This window comes from Cupressus sempervirens, chromosome 9 (genome assembly GCF_028749045.1).
Source record: "Cupressus sempervirens isolate cs-2001-9-10 chromosome 9, ASM2874904v1, whole genome shotgun sequence".
Classification (NCBI taxonomy): domain Eukaryota; kingdom Viridiplantae; phylum Streptophyta; class Pinopsida; order Cupressales; family Cupressaceae; genus Cupressus; species Cupressus sempervirens.
The window spans coordinates 49749262-49771777 of NC_143126.1; the positions used below are offsets into that span (position 1 = coordinate 49749262).

Consider the following 22516-nt stretch of genomic DNA (forward strand, 5'->3'; position numbering starts at 1 on the left):
GTGTTGGTCAAGGGACAATATTTAACAGTTTATGAGAAAATCATGATTTGCATTTGACACAATTGATTTCTTGGAATATATAAAGCATGTTGAAGATAAGGAGTGATGACTTGGAACATTGAAATCAAGGAAAACTATGTTTGTGTGTTTGTATGCAAGGATTCAAGGAGAAGTTTGGAGAAGTTTATAGAAGAGAAAAGAGGAGATGAAATGTTGGAAAGATTAAGAGAATCTAACCTAACCCTAAGATCTACGGTGGTGTTTAATCAAAAAAAGATCACAATTTCCTATTTAAGGAGGTGTTAGGGCTAACTCTAGAAGTAGTTTAGGTTAGTAGAACTAGTGGAGACCTAATGAGGGTTAGAGAAATTGTTGATGCAATTGATTGGTGAACTTGAGCAAGAGGCTAAGAAGAGTTGTGAAGAAGTGAAGAGTTATTGCTTGAAGGTTTGCCAAGAAGAGTAGAGACAAATATGACAATGAAGGCCAATCAATAGATCAACATGTGAGTTGAACTTTGATTTGTATTTGCAAGTGAGTTGTATTAGTCAAATCAAAACCCATTGTTACTTTCTAACCATTGTATCAGTATTGAAATCCTTTAATCAAGGTTGACCTAACAGTCATATGTAAAAGTTTTCAATCAAGGTGGCATTCTACTAGAATGTTCTAAATCCTCTAACAAGGCCACTCCTGACAAGGTGATTAAATCTTTTAACAAGGTCACATTTAATAGTGTGTTTTGTAACCTTTAATAGGGTTGGCTCCTAACAGAGCTCACTTCATAAGAGTGAAAGATTAGTGACATGTTACTAGCGGTCTTTTCCAAATTGGGTTCCCACATTAAATTCTAGTGTCAACTTGTGTGGATGTTATTTGTGATGATTTACTATTAATGTTTTACATTCTACAAATCTATTATTATTAGGGCAGTGGATTGCTCGTTGATGTTATTGATAATCTACTATAGAGGCCGAGCTAATGAATGCTTATATCTAATGTAGTTGAAGTGTTTATTTGTTGAATCGGTACATCTAGACCTTGGGTAATTAATTCACCCCACCCCCCCGAGTTATTCTAAACATTCTAACAAGGTTGTCATATTTTAGGAAAAAACTAATGTATTAATAGTATGTTTTATATGGTTTTAATTGATGATTGAATTGCTTTCTCAATTAAGTATTATTTTACAATAAAAAGAGTATATGAACAATTCTAGCATTCAAGTACATTTTTGTATATAGACATGGTATGTAGACAAGTCTAATGGATTGATGGGTCTAAGACAAGAATAAAACTTTATTTTTGTTAATGTTTAGTTAATGACTTTGTGTCATCTATAATTAGCTAATACAAGGCAATGTAAGGTTTTAAAAGTCAAGAAGTGTGTAACTTATTAATATAAAATCTATAAACAAAAAACACAATTTCATAGTCTTTATGCTTATAACAATAGATTTTTTAGAATTTTTTTGTACAAGCATAATTATCTAAAATATATAGTTGATTTTATGTTACTTCATTTAATTGGCTATTTAATAATAAAATCAAACATAAGTTCTTAGAAATTACATTTAAAATATTCATATACCTTTTACTTCAAGGCCTTTATGATGTTGCTTTTATCTAATATTTGTATTGTATACTGCTATTTGTATATAATATTGTATTATTAAGAAACTAAATTAGATAGATAAAATAATAAAATTAAAAGACATTAATCAACATAACTATTTATTAAAGGTAAATGATTTTTTCTGTAAAATATAATTTCAACTACCTTTTCTATGATTAAATAAAATGTATAATATTTTAATATTTAGTATTAAAAATTATATTTGTGCAAGCCTTTTACAATTTACAAGAATGAAAATTACAAACGTTTGTCAAATCAAATTTATTATTTCAATAAATAACACCTTTTCCTTCTACAAAATAAGAAGTAGTATTTTAAATTATATGTTGTATTTGATAATTAGAAATTTAAAATTAGATTCGACACAAAGATACAATATTGTAATATAGTTGATTATTTGTAAAGAAGGGGTAAGGATTTATTTAATCAAAGCTAAGTTAGAGATAGAAGAAAAACTATTAGGGGCTTCAAATGATCTCCCTAATAGACAACCATAAAATCAAGAAATGTCAATCCCACAAAATATAGACAACACCCTACCAAAAAATATTATAAAGAATTAAATTCTCTAGAATCTAGCAATAATTAATAATAAAAAGATAAGGCTCCCTTGGAACAACTATCATTGTTGCATCAAGATGGCATTGAATGAGAAGAGGAGTGGATAAGGAGTTTTGAACTCAGAGCAAGAAAAAGAGGATGATGAGGACAATGATGATGGTCCCAATGCATACTTTAGGTGGTTCTTGCAATAGAAAGGGGGAATCAATAGATTTTGAGTTTAGTGAGTCTAAGATCTACTTGATTTCAAGTGTGGTATGGAGAAGCAAGTGGTTTCTAGGACTTTTGGTGTGGTATCTAGCATTGATTACAGCTATCCCATTGTTTAGGGCCTTGTTGACTAGAGGGGCTTCCTTGTTCTTGTTCCCCTTTGGTGTGTTGGGTTAGGCCAAGGGCTATTTCATTTTTATCTGGTGGAGTTGGAAGTTTGTAGTGCCTCCATGCCTAGGGGTTTTGGGTTTCTTTGGCTTTGGAGGCTTTGTGTTTACAAAGTAGATGAATTTCTTTTGAGTAGTGGGGGGATATCCGTAATTTGGCCCCTTTTTCTTGTGGCTATGCTTTGATTAGATTGGGTCTATCATGTTGTGGGTCTTGCCTTATCTGGGAGTTGGATGGTATTATCTTGGATGGCAGTTTTGGTATCTTCCTTTCTATCATCTCTTTGATCTTTAGCTCTTGTGTGACTAATTCTTATCTGGAGCTCCCTCCACCCCTTGGATTAAATCAACTTGCATTTTTTGTTTGTGGGACTCACTAGTTTTGGGGGGCTTTTCTCTGACAACACAGTTAGGTTTTTTTCTCTTAAGGATATGATACCCTTTGGCTTTTATGGTGGGTTTATTATGGAGAAACTATAGTTACATTTTGCTTAGCTTCTCAAAGGGTTTTTGTTGTTTTATATGGTCTCCTTTGGTAGGCCAATGCTGGAAATTCTCAAGGGCCCTCCTTGGCTCTTTGGTGTTTTTGGTTAATGAAAATCTCTCTCATGGGAATTTCCCCTTTTTTGGAGGCTAGTATCTTCAAGTTTTGATCCTATGATGGATCCTAAGTTCTTTACTATTTCATTTCCATAAGTTCTCTATTTTTCTGTAGTTCCTCATTTGACTCCATTGGATCCCTCTAGTGGTCTTTTGGCTTGAGGATTGTTTGTTGTTACTATCCCTTCTATCCTCTGCTCATATTGAAGTTGTCTTATGATATCTTGTGGTGGTGACTTGTTGGGTTGGGGAAGTTGATGGTGGGAAGAACTTGCCTTCTCCTCATGTCTTTGGATGGAGATTGGGATGGCCTCGGGGGATAACTTATTCCTGTGATTTTCTACCTTACCATCTTCCCTATTGAGGTGGGATCTCTTTCTATTGATGTAGGAGGGAGTCATGTGGACAAGGCTAGTGGAGAGAGGATTGTTCTCACCCATGGTTTTAGCTAGCTCAGGTTTTAGTATTTTCTCTTTCCTCCCCCTACTTCTATTAAGGTAGATCCCTTCACTGCTGAGGTGAGAATGGAGAATGCAGATGGGAAAAAGATTTTTGGGAATGCTAACTTCAATAGGTGGTTCTATTAGTGGTGGACCTATGACTATGAGGATGAACAAAGAACATACTAGCCATTTCTTGAGGTTGATTTTTGGGTCTTTTGAGGATGAGTTTGTCTCCCCCTCTCTTTTCTTTTTTCTTCTTGTGACTAGGTGGTTGTTGTTAGTTTTAAAAGGATCACTCAAGTCCTTTTTTCTTGTTTTTGGTTTAAGAAGGTAGCTAGTATGGGGGCTTGTCCCATGCAAATTCTGACTAATGCATACTATAGTTTGTGGGTTTTTCACACTTAGGCCTTTGTTTTTCATAGAGGTAGACATTAACTATCATTTTTACATGATGTTTGGCACTAGGTGTTGTTAATATGCTACTTAACATCATCTAATATCTATTGGTTGTACCACATGTCAGCACCCTCTTGCTTCTTTTTTATTCAAAAGTACTCAGTAATAATCCAAGAAAAGATTATTATAATGGTTGGTTCAAAGTCAACTTAATTTATAGAAGAAAAAAATCTTATAAATTGAGTTTCTTAGTCAACATTTATCTACATTGTGATGTGAATATCAGGATTTAACTGTGTGATTTTTGAGTCAAACTCGATGACCCATGTTTCATGAGTAGTGATTCAACATGAATCCATCTCTCATGAGAATAAATGGAACACTTAGCACTCATTGGATCTAGGTGATGCTCACAGGGGTGAAGCACCGGGACTTCCCGGGAGGTCACCCATCCCAGTACTACTCCAGCCTGAGCGCGCTTAACTACGGAGTTTTCTCCACAGTTAAACCCAAAGCTTGCAACCCCATTTGCAAAACCTTCACCAAGTGTTGTGCCTTATGAACCATTCATTAGAAAGCCCCTTAAGCTCATCAATTGATAAGTAGGAGATGATTTCCACAGCTAGTCAAATTGTGATGTGAATATCAGGATTTAACTGTGTGATTTTTGAGTCAAACTCGATGACCCATGTTTCATGAGTAGTGATTCAACATGAATCCATCTCTCATGAGAATAAATGGAACACTTAGCACTCATTGGATCTAGGTGATGCTCACAGGGGTGAAGCACCGGGACTTCCCGGGAGGTCACCCATCCCAGTACTACTCCAGCCTGAGCGCGCTTAACTACGGAGTTTTCTCCACAGTTAAACCCAAAGCTTGCAACCCCATTTGCAAAACCTTCACCAAGTGTTGTGCCTTATGAACCATTCATTAGAAAGCCCCTTAAGCTCATCAATTGATAAGTAGGAGATGATTTCCACAGCTAGTCAAATTGTGATGTGAATATCAGGATTTAACTGTGTGATTTTTGAGTCAAACTCGATGACCCATGTTTCATGAGTAGTGATTCAACATGAATCCATCTCTCATGAGAATAAATGGAACACTTAGCACTCATTGGATCTAGGTGATGCTCACAGGGGTGAAGCACCGGGACTTCCCGGGAGGTCACCCATCCCAGTACTACTCCAGCCTGAGCGCGCTTAACTACGGAGTTTTCTCCACAGTTAAACCCAAAGCTTGCAACCCCATTTGCAAAACCTTCACCAAGTGTTGTGCCTTATGAACCATTCATTAGAAAGCCCCTTAAGCTCATCAATTGATAAGTAGGAGATGATTTCCACAGCTAGTCAAATTGTGATGTGAATATCAGGATTTAACTGTGTGATTTTTGAGTCAAACTCGATGACCCATGTTTCATGAGTAGTGATTCAACATGAATCCATCTCTCATGAGAATAAATGGAACACTTAGCACTCATTGGATCTAGGTGATGCTCACAGGGGTGAAGCACCGGGACTTCCCGGGAGGTCACCCATCCCAGTACTACTCCAGCCTGAGCGCGCTTAACTACGGAGTTTTCTCCACAGTTAAACCCAAAGCTTGCAACCCCATTTGCAAAACCTTCACCAAGTGTTGTGCCTTATGAACCATTCATTAGAAAGCCCCTTAAGCTCATCAATTGATAAGTAGGAGATGATTTCCACAGCTAGTCAAATTGTGATGTGAATATCAGGATTTAACTGTGTGATTTTTGAGTCAAACTCGATGACCCATGTTTCATGAGTAGTGATTCAACATGAATCCATCTCTCATGAGAATAAATGGAACACTTAGCACTCATTGGATCTAGGTGATGCTCACAGGGGTGAAGCACCGGGACTTCCCGGGAGGTCACCCATCCCAGTACTACTCCAGCCTGAGCGCGCTTAACCACAATTTGACTAGCTGTGGAAATCATCTCCTACTTATCCATTTATCTACATATTATTTTTTAATATAAAAAGAAGTAAGAGGGTGTTGTCCTGTGGTACAAACAACATACACTAGATAGTGTTAGAAATAATAGAACCTAGTGCCATGCAGCCAAATACAAAGAATCTCATCTAAAGTCTACCTTTGTCAAAAATAAAGGTTTGAATGCAAAAAACCCACCAACCATGGTCCACATTGCTAATGATCGGCATGGGACAAGCCCCCATAGTAGCAGCATTTTTAAACTAAAAACAAGAACAAAGACCCCAAAAGAATCCTTTAAAGCAAACAACAACCATCTATCATAGTAAGAAAAAAAAAAAGAGGGGGAACCAATCCCATCCTCAAAAGACCTAGTAACCAATCTCAAGCAATAGATAGCTTGTTCTTCTTTCACCAGCATAGTCAGGCAATGGATAGCCTATTCTTCTTTCACCATCATACATAGGCAAAGATGGTATATTCTTCTACCACCATTATGGCCAAAGGTCCATAGCCACCAGAACCACCAGTTTTGATTAGTATTGCCAAAAATATTCCATCCCGCAGCATACTCCCTACTGACCTCAATAGTGAAGGAATCCCCCTCAATAGAAATTGTGGGAGGAAAGGTCATAAAACCATTTTTTGGGGTAGAGAGACTGGGCAACAATGATAGCCCCATTCCCATCCCCATCAACATAGGTTATCTCAACCACCAAAATCACAAGCATGAACTCTAGCTTGATTGGAGTCAAAAGAAACTTCAAAAAGAATATAGAGGAAGAACCCAATAAACTCTGAGCCCCCCACTTAGGAGAAATACTCCTCTACAATAGGAGAGTAACAAGAACAATCCATCTAGCATGTCTCCCTTTCACCTCAAAATAAAGGAATCCCACCTCAATTGGGATAATATGGAGGAAGAGACTCTCCAGAGAAGCCTTCTTTAGAGAGCACTCCACCATCCAAACATTGACATTATAAGAAGGATTTCCCCACCCAATATCAACCACATCTACACAACGTATCACCACCTCAATAGATCATATCTCCACCTCAATAAGAGTTGTGTGGTAGATAAACAAACACAGGACCCAACCCTCAAAGAAAAAAGCTATTTGAAAGTGTCTTTGAAACCCAAGGTGAGATTTTACCTCAATAGAAAACTCCAAGGGGTAATGCAGGCACCATCACAGATTCCTCCACAAAATCCAAAGGAGGAAGACTTTGCAATTAGGAAGCACCCCAAGAAATAAATTTGCACTCAGCCAAGAGTAAGGAAACCAAAAAGGGCCCCTAAGAGCTAACAACTCCTAGACAACTAAATTGAGGGCCAAATAATAGAGCCCACACAAGGATCTAAGAAATATGAACCTTTCAAATCATAAAAAGAGCACCAAATCTCAATAAGTAGATGAAATGGATAGATCCATCATTGCCAACCACTAACCCATCAAAGAGTCCCTAGATCTAACAAACCTAGAAGTAGGACACCCCTAATAGAACCATAAAGGAGAAAAAAATCTGACTTTGCACATGAAAAAAGAAAGAGGGCATCATCAAGGAAGATCCCCTACTATTCCAACATAGGGACACCAATAACACTAGTGATCCTCACTCCATAAAGAAAAACCATTGAGAAGCAAGCATCTTGTGGGTCAAAAACTCCCCCAAAAGAAAGAAGCATGGTCCCTGACTCTACAAAAACCACTTCCACACCATGGAAAAACCAAGGTGACACAAATTTGAGAACCACCTTCTAATCATCGAGCTTGGCATCATCAGATTCCTCATCACCACCATCATTGACCCTTTCACCTCTAGAAACCCTATCTTTCCCCGCGCTCTACCCCAAGATGTCGTAGAGTGCTACCCCCAAACCACCAGAACAAAATATGGTGGGAAACCACACTGATGAAAGTGGGAAAAAAATAATAGTTGAGTTTGATTAGGTTCCACATAACAACATATAGCTAAAAAAAATTAAAGAAAGGGTAAGGATTTATTTAATCAAAGTTAAATTAGTAATACAAAAATCTACAATGAGCTTCTAATCATCTACCCAATCGACAACCATAAAACTAAGAAATACCAACCCCACAAAAAAGAACAACACCACCCTATCCAAACATGTATTGAAAAATTAACCTCTCTAATATCTAGGAGTAATCCAAAAATTGATTCTTCCAGTCACTACAGTTTGCTTAATTTACGTAGTCAAAGTTAATGTATATATTATTTATTTTATACCTAACACAATCAAAGCACCTTTTTTTATTGATTGATAAGAGGCCAAAGACAAGGTTAACCATTATTATGTGTTGTGATTAACTATTGATTAACTATCATTATTATTTATTAAAATTGAGTAGACTTGAACCCAAACCTCCTAAATAAGAGGCTCAGAATTTGTAGAATTTTTCCTAACACAATCTAAGCATCTTAGTCATCCTTTATTATGTTATTTATTTTATGGTAAATACCTTAAAATTGTATAAAATGAGACGTGATAATAAAGTTTTAGATATATTCAATAAATGATAGTAATATGACCAACATGCTTAGCACAAGAAATAAACAAGGGAACGATTCTTTCTAACTTCTAAGAATAATGCATGTTTTATGTGTCTCATCACAAAATGCACATGAAAAATTTATGTTATCATTTGAAAGATGTGTAGTTTAAATAATGTCTATAAATCCATTCATGTTTTTTAGATTAATATTAATTTGAATTTTTCACCATCAATATTAATATATTAAAATACAATTCTATGAATTCTATCAAAAACATATAGCACATGAAAAGTTTGTAATTTCTAATGTATTTTAAAATTTAGTTATGGTAGAAAATTTCTAATAGATACGTATATTCATAACCTAATTTATTTTAAACTATATTACCTATATGAAAATAATTGTATAACTTATCAATAAGAATCATTGAACATTAAACGTTATTCCAAAAACCCATTTCCTTTTAAAATGAATGGTCCATTATTAGTCAATAATATAAATATGATAGCTTAATATATATACATCTAATATATCCACATGAATAAACAATGTTATAATATTATACTTTTATAATAAAGTTATTGACATTTTTACTTTTATCCTGGCAGCGACTTTTAGTGGCGTCCTTCAATTACAGCTAACAACGTAAAAAGTTTTACTTTCTGCAAAGTAGAAAAAGGCAATGCAGGTTGCCACTGGGAGCGAAAACAATTGCAGTGGCTAAGATTTAATCCATCTCTCTGTCAGACTCAATTCAATTATTGAAGTGCATCTTGAAAACCCGATTGAACTATAGACGATGACGCAAAAAGGCGATTGAATTATAGATGTATAACCTGAAATTGCAATTGAATCATAGACGTAAAAACCTGAAATTTAACGGGAAAAAATTCAAAACCGCAAGCTCTTCTGGTACCCAATCAATGAATTATGCACATAAAACCTGAAATTTAACGGGAAAAAACTGAAAACAGCATACTCTTCTAGAACCCAATCAATGAATTGTAGGCGTAAAACCACAAATTTTGAAGGGGCAAAAACTCAAAAGCCCATGCTGTTCTGGAATCCAATCAAAGAATTGAATGATAACGAGAACAAAATGTGTGTGTAAAATGGGACAAATCTACTGCTAAACTGTGACCCCCAACAAAATAATCCCCAAATACACAGACGGCCGGGGGAAATCCAAATCGAAGCAAATGAAGATCATCTCAGAGCAGAAGAGAAGAGATCAGGAAGAAGAAGAAGAGAATCAGTGGGGAAGAGGAGAAATACAGTGGATTAGATGCGGCGCTGGTTTCCTGCTGCGTGGTAGCAACCTCAGAGGCGTTGTAGTTAGGGTTAGAACCATAGAGGTACTGAACTCCGTCCACATCATCTACGGTGAGGTCGACCCTTCGAACCCTGGGAGCGATACTCGGGTACATGATTGCCTGCCGATCGCTCGAATGCCCCAGCCCTAACAGATGCCCGATTTCATGAGTGGCGATGGACTCCAGATCAATGGCAGTCGAAGAAGAAGTGCTCGACAGATCCACGGTCCAGGACTCCGCGGCGTCCAGATGAAATCGCCCGTCTTCCGGTGAGAAGGAGTGGGCAAGAACTCCCAGGGGGCCGTCAAATGCCTCGCCGTCACCATGATCGTAGTTGAAATACCCGATCTTGATGTCCGCGCTGCTGTAATCGTCGGTCTCTGTGAAAGTTATCGGGATGACTTTGGCCCAGCGCTGGAACGACCGTCCGACAACCGTCTTCATGTCCGCCATTGAAATCTCCGTCACTTCGTTGCTCGGATCGAAGGCGTAGGTGAGGCTCCGTTTGAAGACGGACCAGCGGGGGTTTCCTGGGAAGAAGGTGTAGTGCTTCACGGCGTGGAGGAGTCCGTTCGTGCCGTTGTGCTTCCCCATGAGGGACGTGCCGTTTATGGCGTCTTCTCGACCGCAGCGCGGCGTCATGAGCTGCGCCACCGTTTCTTCGTCGAGTTTCCCCGTCACGTTCAGGCCGAAGTTTTGCTGGTAGGTTTTTACGGCCGATTCGACATTCTCGTCGAAATTGTCCGTCAGGTTCTCAGCGGAAAGGTAGCCGAATCTTTGAAAATACTGTTTCAAGGTAGGCATGTCGTCCATGCGGACGCCCCTGTGCGCGTCTGTTAGATTCTTAAAGCAGTCCCATGGCCCCGCAGAGGTGTTGAAAAATGGCGGGACGGGAACTCCGGGAGGGAAAACTTTGGGAAACGAGAATTTCCTCTGGTAGAAACCCTCACATGTTGTCGCACAGAAGAACACGATGAGCAAGACAAACTTCACAAACGGCATAGTTCTCAGGCACATGAGAGGAATGAGTTCCTTTTCGCTTTCTCAGACACTAAAGAATGAAATCTGTACGCTTTTGATCTAAGACACAAAATAATGAATTTATTTCTTTTTTTCTTTCAAATCTTTGCTATATTTAACACAAGATGTTCTTCCTGAGCTTTGCGCTGTAAATTCTTCTGGTGAAATGCTTTTTTCAGAGATTCTTCTAATTAAATCCTTAATCTTTTCGCAGACACAAGAGGAAAGAGAGGCTTTGCAGAAATTGTTCTGATTAAAATCCTTTTTGGAGAAAATCTTCTAAATGAAATTCTCTCTTTTCTCAGATACGAGAGAATCAAATCCTCTCTTTTCTGAAACACAAAATAATGAATTCCTTTCTCGTTTTCCTTCCGATCTTTGCTCTATACAGCACAAATAAGCTCTTTCTGAGCTTTGCACAAATTCTTCTAATGTAATTCTCTCTCTTTCCTCAGACACAAAATAATGAACTCCTTTGTTGTTTTACTTCAAATCTTTGCTGCACACAACACAAATAAGCTCTTACTGAGCTTTGCACAAATTCTTCTAATGAAATCCTCTATATTTTCTCAGACACAAAATAATGAACTCCTTTATCGGTTTCTTTCAAATCTTTGTTATTTATAACACAAAAGTCATGCCGAGCATGCACAAATTCTTCTTCTCTCGTATCTTAAATAAATGAGAAATCTATGGAAGCACGCAAAGAAATCGAAAGTTGAGAGAGTCGTACGTTGTTTGCGTGAATCAAAGAAACTGAAGAGAAATTGCTTGCATTTAGGCTCCGGTACTATTTTGACTAGTAGCGCCTGCGACGGCCGGCCTCGTAGCTCCTATTCATTTTTCGTTGACCTAACATCAAAATTTCGCGTTTTTCCTCTCCACTAAGCAAATTTACTTCCACGGAAACATCAAATCAAAAACTAAAAATTGCTTGCGTGGACAAACTCTCCGCCATAATCGACAACACAGATCTTTGGATTTTTAGCTGATAATTGGCCAGTCCTTCTCTGCCATGATTTGTTTAATCAGTCGCATTGGCTGAGCGATGAGCACACATCATTTGACGGCTAAAACTCCAATTTTTTTTACAGGTCTAGCATAGATTTGCTAGATTAAATCTAGAATCGAGAATTCTTTGAAATTTTATGTGGAATTAAAGACCCCTGTTGTTTTGCAGAGTCAACATCACTGACTATTTCCACAGGCGTAAGGCGGCCCAACGCTCCATATTTTACTCTCTTTCTCTGCATTATTTGTGCTCAGAATAGTAAGGAAAAGAACGCGTGGGTCACCTAAATTTTTATTATTAGACTATCTAAACGCTGAATTATATCGTTTTAAAAAAATTCCGGTATGTTTGTCAAGACATAATTCTTATGGAAGTTTCATTTCGTGACCGTGAAAACCCATGTTTAAAATTGGGTTCATTTCTAAGATTTTAATTTTTGTAAATGTACTGAACTTTAGAACGTGGTTTTCATGGAGGCAAGTTTTTGTTTTATATGCAGTAGAAGAATTTAAATTTAATTGTCCAAGAGAATAAAATATTTTGATTTAAATTGCTTGTGCAAGGATGAATTTATTTTTTATTATAATGTTTTTGATTGAAGCACTTTGTCAATTCATGGGGTTAATTTTCTCCTTCGCTATTGTAATGTGGGACCAATATAATTACATGTAGTTTCCATGACTATTGAAACAGCCTTTTAATCTAGAAACAAGACTTTTGATCCAAGTAATTGACTGAAGTGCAAAATGCTTTGCCTTTTTCAATAGACGGCTGCGATCCACATCATCACCGTTTTAGATGGTAGTATAATTAATATTGACAAATAATTAAAGAGATAAAAGTTTAATATTTGGCATTAAAAATTCATTTCATAAGTTCTCAAATTTACATTTAAATTAGTTAATAATTTTTTTAGTATTTTTAAATTATTTTTTTATTATGTAAGAAATCAGGTTACTATTATCTATTATTAATTTATTAATTTAAATATATGATTTTTCAATAATATTTATTAAATATATATGAGATATAATTTTTTTAATGAATAGTCTCCTTTTATTAAAAAATGGTAATTCTATAATTATGTATCATGGATTTTATAGGTGATTATATCATTGAATTATTTTATATTGAATTTAATTATAATAATTATTAAATAAATATTTAATAATATATTTTAATTTCTTACATCTATAAAAGATAAAATAAAAATATTTATTAAAGGTTAGTAGGTTTTCCAAAGAAAATTTGAATTATTAATTTATAGTTAGTATCACTTTTGTTTTATAGAAATAAAAAATTTAATGAAATAACTTATAATATTGATTTGATTAATAAGTTCTTTCTAAAAGAAAATATATATAAATCATATTGAATGATTATTTCATTTTGTTTCAATTTTTTTCTAACAAAATCATATCATATGTAATTTTTATATTAATTACCCTTGTGTTGTAGGCTCTTGCCTAGAATCATATGTAATTATTAGTGTTTCATTTATGATGTAATTATTGGTGGTGACAATATTTTTGTATTTACTTTTGTTTAATCTATTGTATAAAAGTTTATATATCAATGGTTTATATGTCTAGTTATGTTACAACTATTTTAATATATAAATATATTATTTTAAAGAATTCTATATAATTTAATTTTCTTAATTATAAAAATTTAATTATAATATTTTTTGAAAAAAAAATATTTCTACTATAATATTTTCTTGTGTTTGTTACTTATTATATTTTGCAAACAAAAAATAAACTAAGTCAATCTTCCTGATTTTATTGATCTTAAATTAAAATTAAATATAAATATTTAATATATTTAAAGTTTTAAAGAATGTGTATAACTAGTTAAGGTGGATTAATATGATAAGTAAAGCTTCAAAGGTAATCAAAACTTCTTCTTTTTTAAATTAAATTTAACTAGAAGATTAAAATAAGTCATCTAATTTTTCTATATTCTTTTGGAAATAAAGGATATTAGAATAACAAGATAAAAGAAATATAGTGAACATTGTAGTCAACATAACCTTAGTATATTGAATGAATTTATATCGGACATATTATGTCTATATATTTTAAATACCAAAATGTTTCAAAAATAAGGACACATTTTAAATCAAAAGATATTTTCAGAAATTCTAATAGATTGTAAAAAATTGCTAACACAGAAATATATTTCTAACATATTTTATCAAATTTAAGAATGTATTATAAACTAACACAATACATGTATAAAATCATTTATATTTAATCAAAAATTTAGTTGGATCATTTTTAATCAAAAGGAAAAATCGTTTTAAGTTATTTAGAATACTACCTTTCCTATCTCTATAACAACCCGTGTGAACGTTGCACAACTACCTCCTCATTTACAATTATTAAGAAGCACGTCGAAGGATTGCTGTTTTTTAATCAAATTTGAATAGAACCTCTTAGAAATTTTATATGGAATCTCATTTTAAAGAGTCCACACGTTGACCTTTCCATAGTCGACCCTCCATGAGGATAATCTAACTACTCTTTGTCTATTTATTATTATTTTTATTTACACATAACGTGATTTAAAATAAGAATAAGTGGATCACCTAAATTATTGAAATGTTCTTAGAATTTGTTCAATTATGTTAAAAAATAGCAAAGTCAAATTTAATGAATTATTTTGTTTTTTGATTATTATTTAATGACGACTTTGTATGTTGAAATTTGTTAAAGATTAAATGCATATCATAGAAGAGAGTTTATATAATTAAGTTTGAATAATGTAAGTAAAGCTTATAAGATAGTTAATATAGTTTATGTATTTGAAGCTTAATTAATGTTGTAAGTAGAGTTAGTATGATAATTAATAATTTTTATTATATTAGATGTTGAAGTAGGATTTGATCATAAAGAACCTTTGATCTTCTCTGATATATTTGACTATGAGATGCATATTTTTAATAATGGTTACTTTTATCTAATGTATGGTAAAGTGTGTAGGTGATAGATGGGTTGTATAATTATGTTCAAAATTTAATGTTAACAAGTATTGTAAAACTTGTAGATGTATCTATAATTTACTTTTCTTATTTTGATGTCAAAATTTTCTATAAGTATCTTTGAGATATAAAATGTAAATATCTTTACAACGAGGATTATAAGGCAATAATGTTTTGCAAATATGAGCTCTTCTCTTCACTTTGCCAATGTTTAGATTAGAACTAGGAACTCATTAGAGGTTCTTAAGGTTTTGGGAACCATGGGAAGCTCCAACACAATCTTTTCCTCATCTATCTTTTTTTATTATATTGTTATTTATTCCTTTGTCTTAGTTGGTAGTTAATTCACCAAGAACCAAGAATCATTACATGGTTCTTCTGGTTCCAAGAACCATCAAGAACTTTGACTTTTCTATAAATGGTCAATTTTTCCTAAATTCCCAATAGAATGGAATTGGAGGGGCCCACTAAGTCCTCCTATAAGAAGAATCTCTAAAAAAATCATGTGATCACCTTTCTCATCTTGGCATTGTTGGTGATTGTGATCTCATAAAGAACTTTGTTGGTATTTCATAAGAGACATGAATAGGAATTGATTGATCATTCTAATTATTCTACAAACCTTATCGGTGCTTAACTTGGTTCTTGGAACTAGTAAAAGCTTCGATTGTCTATAATTTGTTATTTCAATTCCATATAAATTTTGCTAGGACATACCCATTTGGTTGTTCTAGAAGATGAGAAATTTGGGTGCCCTTTACTTAGGTCAATTTTTTATTTTTGGATTTTGAGTATTAGGCTCAAGACATAGGAAAGGAAAAACATGCAATACCACAATTCACCATAGTGATCCTTACAGAATTTCTCAGATCAATTATTTTCATAGTAAAACAAAATTAAGTGCACAACTTATGGGTCAAAAGAAGGCAACATGGACACTAAAATGTGAGGTTCTGACATAAGATTTTCCTTTTTGGGATGTCATCTTTGAAATCTCCAGAGTGTAATAGCTGAGGTGTACATTGTGCTTATGTTTTCACAATTCTCAATACATTATTTCCAATTTATATTTTTCTCACTTAAGATTAACCTTATACTATACATTTTAGTATAATTTCATAAGAGCATTAATGATGTTTTTAATTTTGGTGTGTAAACATTCTTACCACGACAATAGCCCTCATCTTCAAATAAGGAATTAGGTCACTTAATGGTTCAATATTTGAGCCTCAATTTCCAAAACCTCATTAAAGTTTTCCATGGTTTTGAGAATGGGTCAAAAAGATGAAAAATATTATTCACCTTTATCCCATATCTTTATCGTCCTTAAAAATGCCTCTCATATTCTACTGATCAAAAAAATTAATTGCTTCTCATATCTTCATAGAGTTGTTTGTGAATCATTTTGCTTAATTTTACCAAAGTTATCAATATCTCTTTAGCTTTTGATGATGTTGTGACAGTCTTGTTTGGAGCTGACATAGATTTCAAAACCCTTGCCAAGTGTCAAGACTCAAATTTGAATAATTTACTTTGTAATATTTTTCTAATAACAAGGTGATTACAAATATCCTTGGGCTCTAATATTGGTTTTAAAAATATTCATGTTGCTTCATTTTTTTATGTTTGAATAGTTCTTCAAGCTCTAATAAGGTTGTGACAACCTTTTTGAGAATTGACAGGTACTTGAAACCAAGACAAATATTTGGCATCATTTTTCGAATGACTTTATTTTACTTTCAAAAGAATTTCATCAATATTTGACACACACTCCAAAATTTAAGGGAAAACACCAACACAATCACAATTTTTCAAAATAAAAAATGTTGTTAGTGTGTTATTTGACTTGACAACCTTGTTAGGGGTTGACATTGTCATGAAAATATCTTCTAGGTCAATGCAAATTTTGAAACTTCACAAACTCATTGATACATATTTGTTAAAGGAAAATTTATCACAAGGGTTGAAAATATTTAAAAAGGAAAGAACAAATGCAAATTTAGACTCAATGCAACCTATACTACAATTAGTCCACATGTCAAGTGGCCCTTCTTTTATTAGTGAAATTACTTGGCCTACAAAGTCTATGAATAACCAAGTTTTGTTATGTTTATTACCTTAACACCATAAGATGTGACAGTGGAAAGATAATACTTTAATCAAGTTCAAATTAGTTAAAGATGATTACTTATTTTGTATTGGATTGGCACCAAAAGGATGATGCTAAGATGCTTTCTTAGGAAAGCTTAATAGAGTGGATACCACTCAATAATTGATGTTGAGTAAAAGAAGTATCAATTATTTGTGATTGGCTTGATCCTCTAAAGGATAAGTTCAAATTCATACCTTAAACAAAAATTTTGAATGGAATTTTACACTTAATTAAAGAAGCCTAATTATTCTTACATTAAATTAGCATCATAAGAATTACAATAATAGTTATTCCCTACATAAATTTATTGAAAATTTGTTCAGCACTCCCCTCGGGATTCATGACAAGGGCTTAATAGCCTCCTATGTACTATAAGTTGAGTGATTGTATCAGGCATTGATAGATCAATCTTTTGGTGCAATGGCAACCCCATTCTAACAAGTGGTATTAGAGCTTGGTCACAAGTTCAAAGCCTTAGACCCTTAGGTAATGTTGAAGGGGAGATTGTTGGAAATTTGTTCAGCGCTCCCCTCAGGATTTGTGACAGGAGCTTAACCACCTCCTATGTACTATAAGTTGAGTGATTGTATCAAGCATTGACGGATTGGTCTTTTGTTGTAACAACAACCCCATTCTAAAAAAATTAACAATAGCACCTAGGCTCTTTCAATCATTTGGCACTTATCATTTTCTCACATTCATGAATTATTAAAACTTACTTTTTTTTTCAAGTGAAAAATACTTGGTACATGTATCAAATATTACAAAGGATCTACCATATCTTTCTATTATTGTTAAATTGATAGGAACCAATAGACTAGTCTAGTAACATAGAACTTAGCTCTTCGATAAAAATGTACATTAGATCTCACACCATATATTCTATTTAAATTGAGAATCAAACCCATAACCTCTTGAATTGACCAAAAACTAATCATGCCCAAAGAATTTATTATTTAAAACATGCACCCATATAATTTCCCTCATTAATGATGTGTAGGATGGATAATAGGTGCAATTACAATAGGAATGATCTTTTACATTGTCAAAGTCAGAGTCATCCATCAATATTTGGTGGAGGACATTGATTTCCCTTGGGTGTCATCTTTGCCTCTCAACTCCTTGCCTCTTTATGAATTAAAATAAGATATATCCCTAAGGCTTTATGCTAGAATCTATTCAAAACATAATTAGCATTCAGCACAACCTAAACCCTAAAAAGTCTAACCTAAAAAATTGCAACTTAAGTAATGTAAGATATATGCCTTTGTAAAATAGGTAATAGAAAATTGAAAAACAAAAAACAAAGGGAAAAATAGATGAAGTCAATGGTTTAAGGATGAATTGAGCTACTTAAATATTACTCATATTGTAAGAATTTTCCTAAGGCTATTGGTGTTAAAATGGTCTTGACATTTGAGTGTTAGCACACTTAACCAATTCCACCATATATGTTGAGTACACTATGTATGTCGAGTGAGTTATAGTAGTTGCCAAGTAAGAATCTTAATATGTGCTAAGCAAGTAATAGATGTCAAGCAAGATAGAGCATAGTATGTGCTGAGCAACATCGAATGTAACTTGTGCCAAGCAATCTAGAAAATTAATAGGTGTCGAGCAATCCAAAAATGTAACATGTGCTGAGCAATATGAGAACATTCATGTGCTGAGCACCAGTAATATAATATGTGCCAAATAACCCAGAATCAACATATGAGTTTCTGCCCTCACAAACTTAGATGTAAATCATTTTTGGAGCTGACATAGAGAGATTTCAAAAAGAAAAAAGGATAAGGAAAAATCATTTACATTCCCTATGTGATCTGCATGCAGCCAATTGGAAAAATGGAGAAGGCATGCAACTGATGAGAAAAATGCAAGGTATGAGCAGGGATTTGAGATTCAATGTGGATCGTAGATCCATACCTAACCCTAAGTCCACAATGTCTTTATAAGGAGACTTGGACACCACAATGTTGAGGTTGTTGAAGTTATCAAGTTGCCAAGAGATTGTTGCAGAATAGAGAAATCAACAGGGTGTCAAGGAATTAATGAAAGGAGCAGCAATTACATATTTAGTTGATCAGAAAAAAATAGGGGACACATATAGAGATCAAATCAAGAAAGGATTAGAATAGGAAGAGCAGATCTAGTACTTGAACCCAACAATTGAAGATTGCACTCTATCAGGTCAAATATTCTAATACTTTCTCACCATTGTATTAGATGCTAAAATTCTATATTGATAGGTTAGCTTAACAACTAGGAAGGAAAACCTTTGGAGAAGGTGATGAAAATCCTATGTATTAGGTTGGTTTAACAACCTATTTTAAATCCTTTAATAGGGTGACACTTCATGTAAAGTGTTTGTAAACCCTCTAACTAGGTCACTATTGACACAATGTAAAGCCTTTAACAGGGAAAACCATCAGAAGTGGTTGAACATATTGTTGTAGTAATTTTTGTGGGTGTCATCCCCACCCCGATTTTACCTTCTTAGTCATGGAGGGTTTCTGGGTTACCAAATCTCTTGTGTCATGTGTTGATGCATGCTTTCATTTCATGTTTGTTTATATGTTTACATGTATGTGCTTTACTTTTAGTTATGTGTTAATGAGGGTCTAAGAGGATAAAAACTTATTACTTCTGATTCACCCCCCCACACCCCCCCCCCCGCCCCACCTCTTAGAAGTACTCTTCCCATTTGAACATTCCAACAATTGGTATCAGAGCTCTGGTTCTCACAAGGAGAAGCCTAACCACTTGGAGAAAAAGATCAGAAGATGGAAGTCTTCAAACTTGGGAAGATTATTGACAATCAAGTGATTGATGTGCATCTCACTCTACACAAGGTAGAAGATGCCAAAGAGGAACTAAGAAAATCCTTGAAAAGAAGAAAGGAGATAACCATAGCTAAAAATGACATACACTACAAGGAGATTGACACCACACAAGTGTTTGCCAATGGAGATTCCAAGGAATTTGATGCAACAATAGTAGAATTGATGGAGAAAAATAGAGCTCAAGCAAAAGAGCTAAGATCTCTTAAAATGGAAAAAGAATCACAAGCCATAATGCTTTGTGAAGTGACTAAACAAAAGAAAAGAGCTATTGAAGACAAGGCCATGATAGAAGATGATAAGAGAAATCTCACCAATAGCCTGGAGGAGAAGACAATTGAGTTTGAAAAGATCTCAAATATGTAGCTAGACACCTTAAGCTAGATGATGAATGTTCATCATGAACTAAACATGAAGGACATTGAGATCTCCACCTTGAAGATATAGAATGAACAATTGTAGAATGAATTGAAGAAGAGAAGGAGATAGCAGAAAACTACAACAAACCCAATGAGGCTATCAAGTACTTTGAACAATTACTGAAATCACCAAGGGCTAGTAATGATACCTCATGACTTGGTTACACCAGCACTGAACAAGGAGAATCATCCAAGACTGCAGTAGAAAGGACCAACAAAGATAAGAACACTAAACCCACTTGTCATTTTTGTAATAAAAGGGGGCACACTGCTAATGTTTGCAGGAGTAGAAAGACCAATCAGCGGGACACATCCAAAAACAAAAGTTATTATCACAAGTGTAACATGCAAGGACACTCAACACAAGACTGCAAAACCAAGACCATGAGGACACCAAGATTTTAAGGTCACTGCTACAACTGCAAAAAGTATGGACATAGAGCTTTTGAGTGTAGATCAAAGCCTATGTGGACACCTAATCAGCTTACAAGGAGAAACAACTATGCACACCACTACAATTGGGATTATAATACCAGGCAAAGTTTTCACTACTATTAGGAATATGGTCATGTTCCTCAGAATGGCATAAGAACACACTTCAAGGGAAATTACAATAGGTGGTTAAGCCAAACTATATGTGTTAGTTGCTTAAAGATAGGACATGTCAACAAGTATTGCCCAACAAAGGCCAAGGCACCCAAGTCAAAAGTCAACAAGGGTAAAGAAAAAGTTGATGTGGAACACATTAGGACAGAAATGAAAAAGACATGGCAAAGAAGAGATGGATCAAGTACATCCAATGGAGGGATCACTTCACCCAAGAGGTCAAGTGATCACACTTCATCCAATTAAGCATAAGATAGGTACATGGGATTGATATATATAAAGATATATCATACATCAGCCCAAAAGAATAAAGAAGTGCTGCCAAGAAGAAATCTGCATAAGAAAAGATGTCAAGTTAAAAAAAAAATTAGAAGATGTCGAGCTACCCTTGGATGCCAAGTGAAACTCAGTATATGTCGAGTTGGAAAGTCTAGTTGATGCTGACTGAGATATGTTAGTGGAAGCCGAGTAAATGAATTACAATAGGAGCTCAGTTATATTGAAACCTTTAAGTGTCGAGTGTATAGCTGTAAGCACTATGTAATAAATGCTAGGTTTTGAGCCTAATAAAGTTGAAAATACTCATTTTCAAGCCATTCAAACATAAATAAAAAATGAGAAGAGCGAAGAGGCGACAAAACAATGATTTAGCAATGATTTGTACTAATCCCAATAGTAATTCAACCTGAACTCTTTGATTTAAAGGTATTTCATCAAGTGTCGAACTACACATTATTTGAAAGTTTATTTAAATATTAAACCCTAGTTCGGTCAAGATGGCATCTAGATCTAAAACCATAAAGGGAAAGGATGATCATGAGATTCAACTTGTTAGCAATGAAGTTAAACAGCTCAAATTTAGGCCAATATCCAAAGTCGCCTACAAAAACAACCTAGTCAGTGCTTTGTCAGTCATTCTAGACAAAGTAATAATGGTCCAAGACATCAGGAAATGCTATAACTATAAGATTGGAGCCATAGATCACCTAGAAATTTTCAATGCCTTTGATAAGCTGTGTGACAAAGGTATATTGAAGGACGAGTTTCAAATTGTCAAGAAGAAGGGTTTAACTAAAGCCTTAGTTTTCCCCATTGTATTCAAGACTGAATGGATTTGTATAGTGTTGAGCCTAATTCATGATGGATCATTTTGTTTAGAAATAGGGCCAGTGATGATCACAAAGAAAATTTTTCATAGGGTTATTGGATTCCCAACCCTAGATAGGCCTAAGACCCTGAGAAGTGACAAAAAGGAGGCCATAAAGAAAAATACTAGTGCCAAATGGAACAACAGGGGTGTTGGTGTAAATAAGTATTTACTTATTACACTTACTCAAGTTTACTTAGGTTATTGCATTATATTAATATCTATTTATTAGTCACCTAGGAGTATGTGCACTCTTGTGAGTTTTCATGATGACATCACACAGGTCCACGCCTCTTTTAAGCACATGTTGTCTACAACGCAGGAATCTTCTACACACATATGACACTTTGTTATTCTTATCTATTCATCTAGAATGTTGGATAAGGTGCTTAGTTGTCTTATCTCCTGGTTATTTCTAGAGACATTCTAGGTGCTTCCTGAGAGGCCTTTATATACAGGCACTCCTAGTGTACTCTCAGGTGGGCTAAGCTAGTATATTGAATGAATATCATCATTTTGATCATACTCTCTATTT

General features: G+C 34.4%; 1 pseudogene across 1 annotated transcript; it reads right to left on the reverse strand.

The window, feature by feature from the left end:
* Positions 1 to 9544: 9544 nt before the first annotated feature.
* On the reverse strand, positions 9545 to 12049 carry LOC149537560 (metalloendoproteinase 2-MMP pseudogene; annotated as a pseudogene). The gene has a single exon (XR_016355852.1). The product of XR_016355852.1 is annotated as a metalloendoproteinase 2-MMP pseudogene (transcript).
* Between the last annotated feature and the right edge of the window lie 10467 nt (positions 12050 to 22516).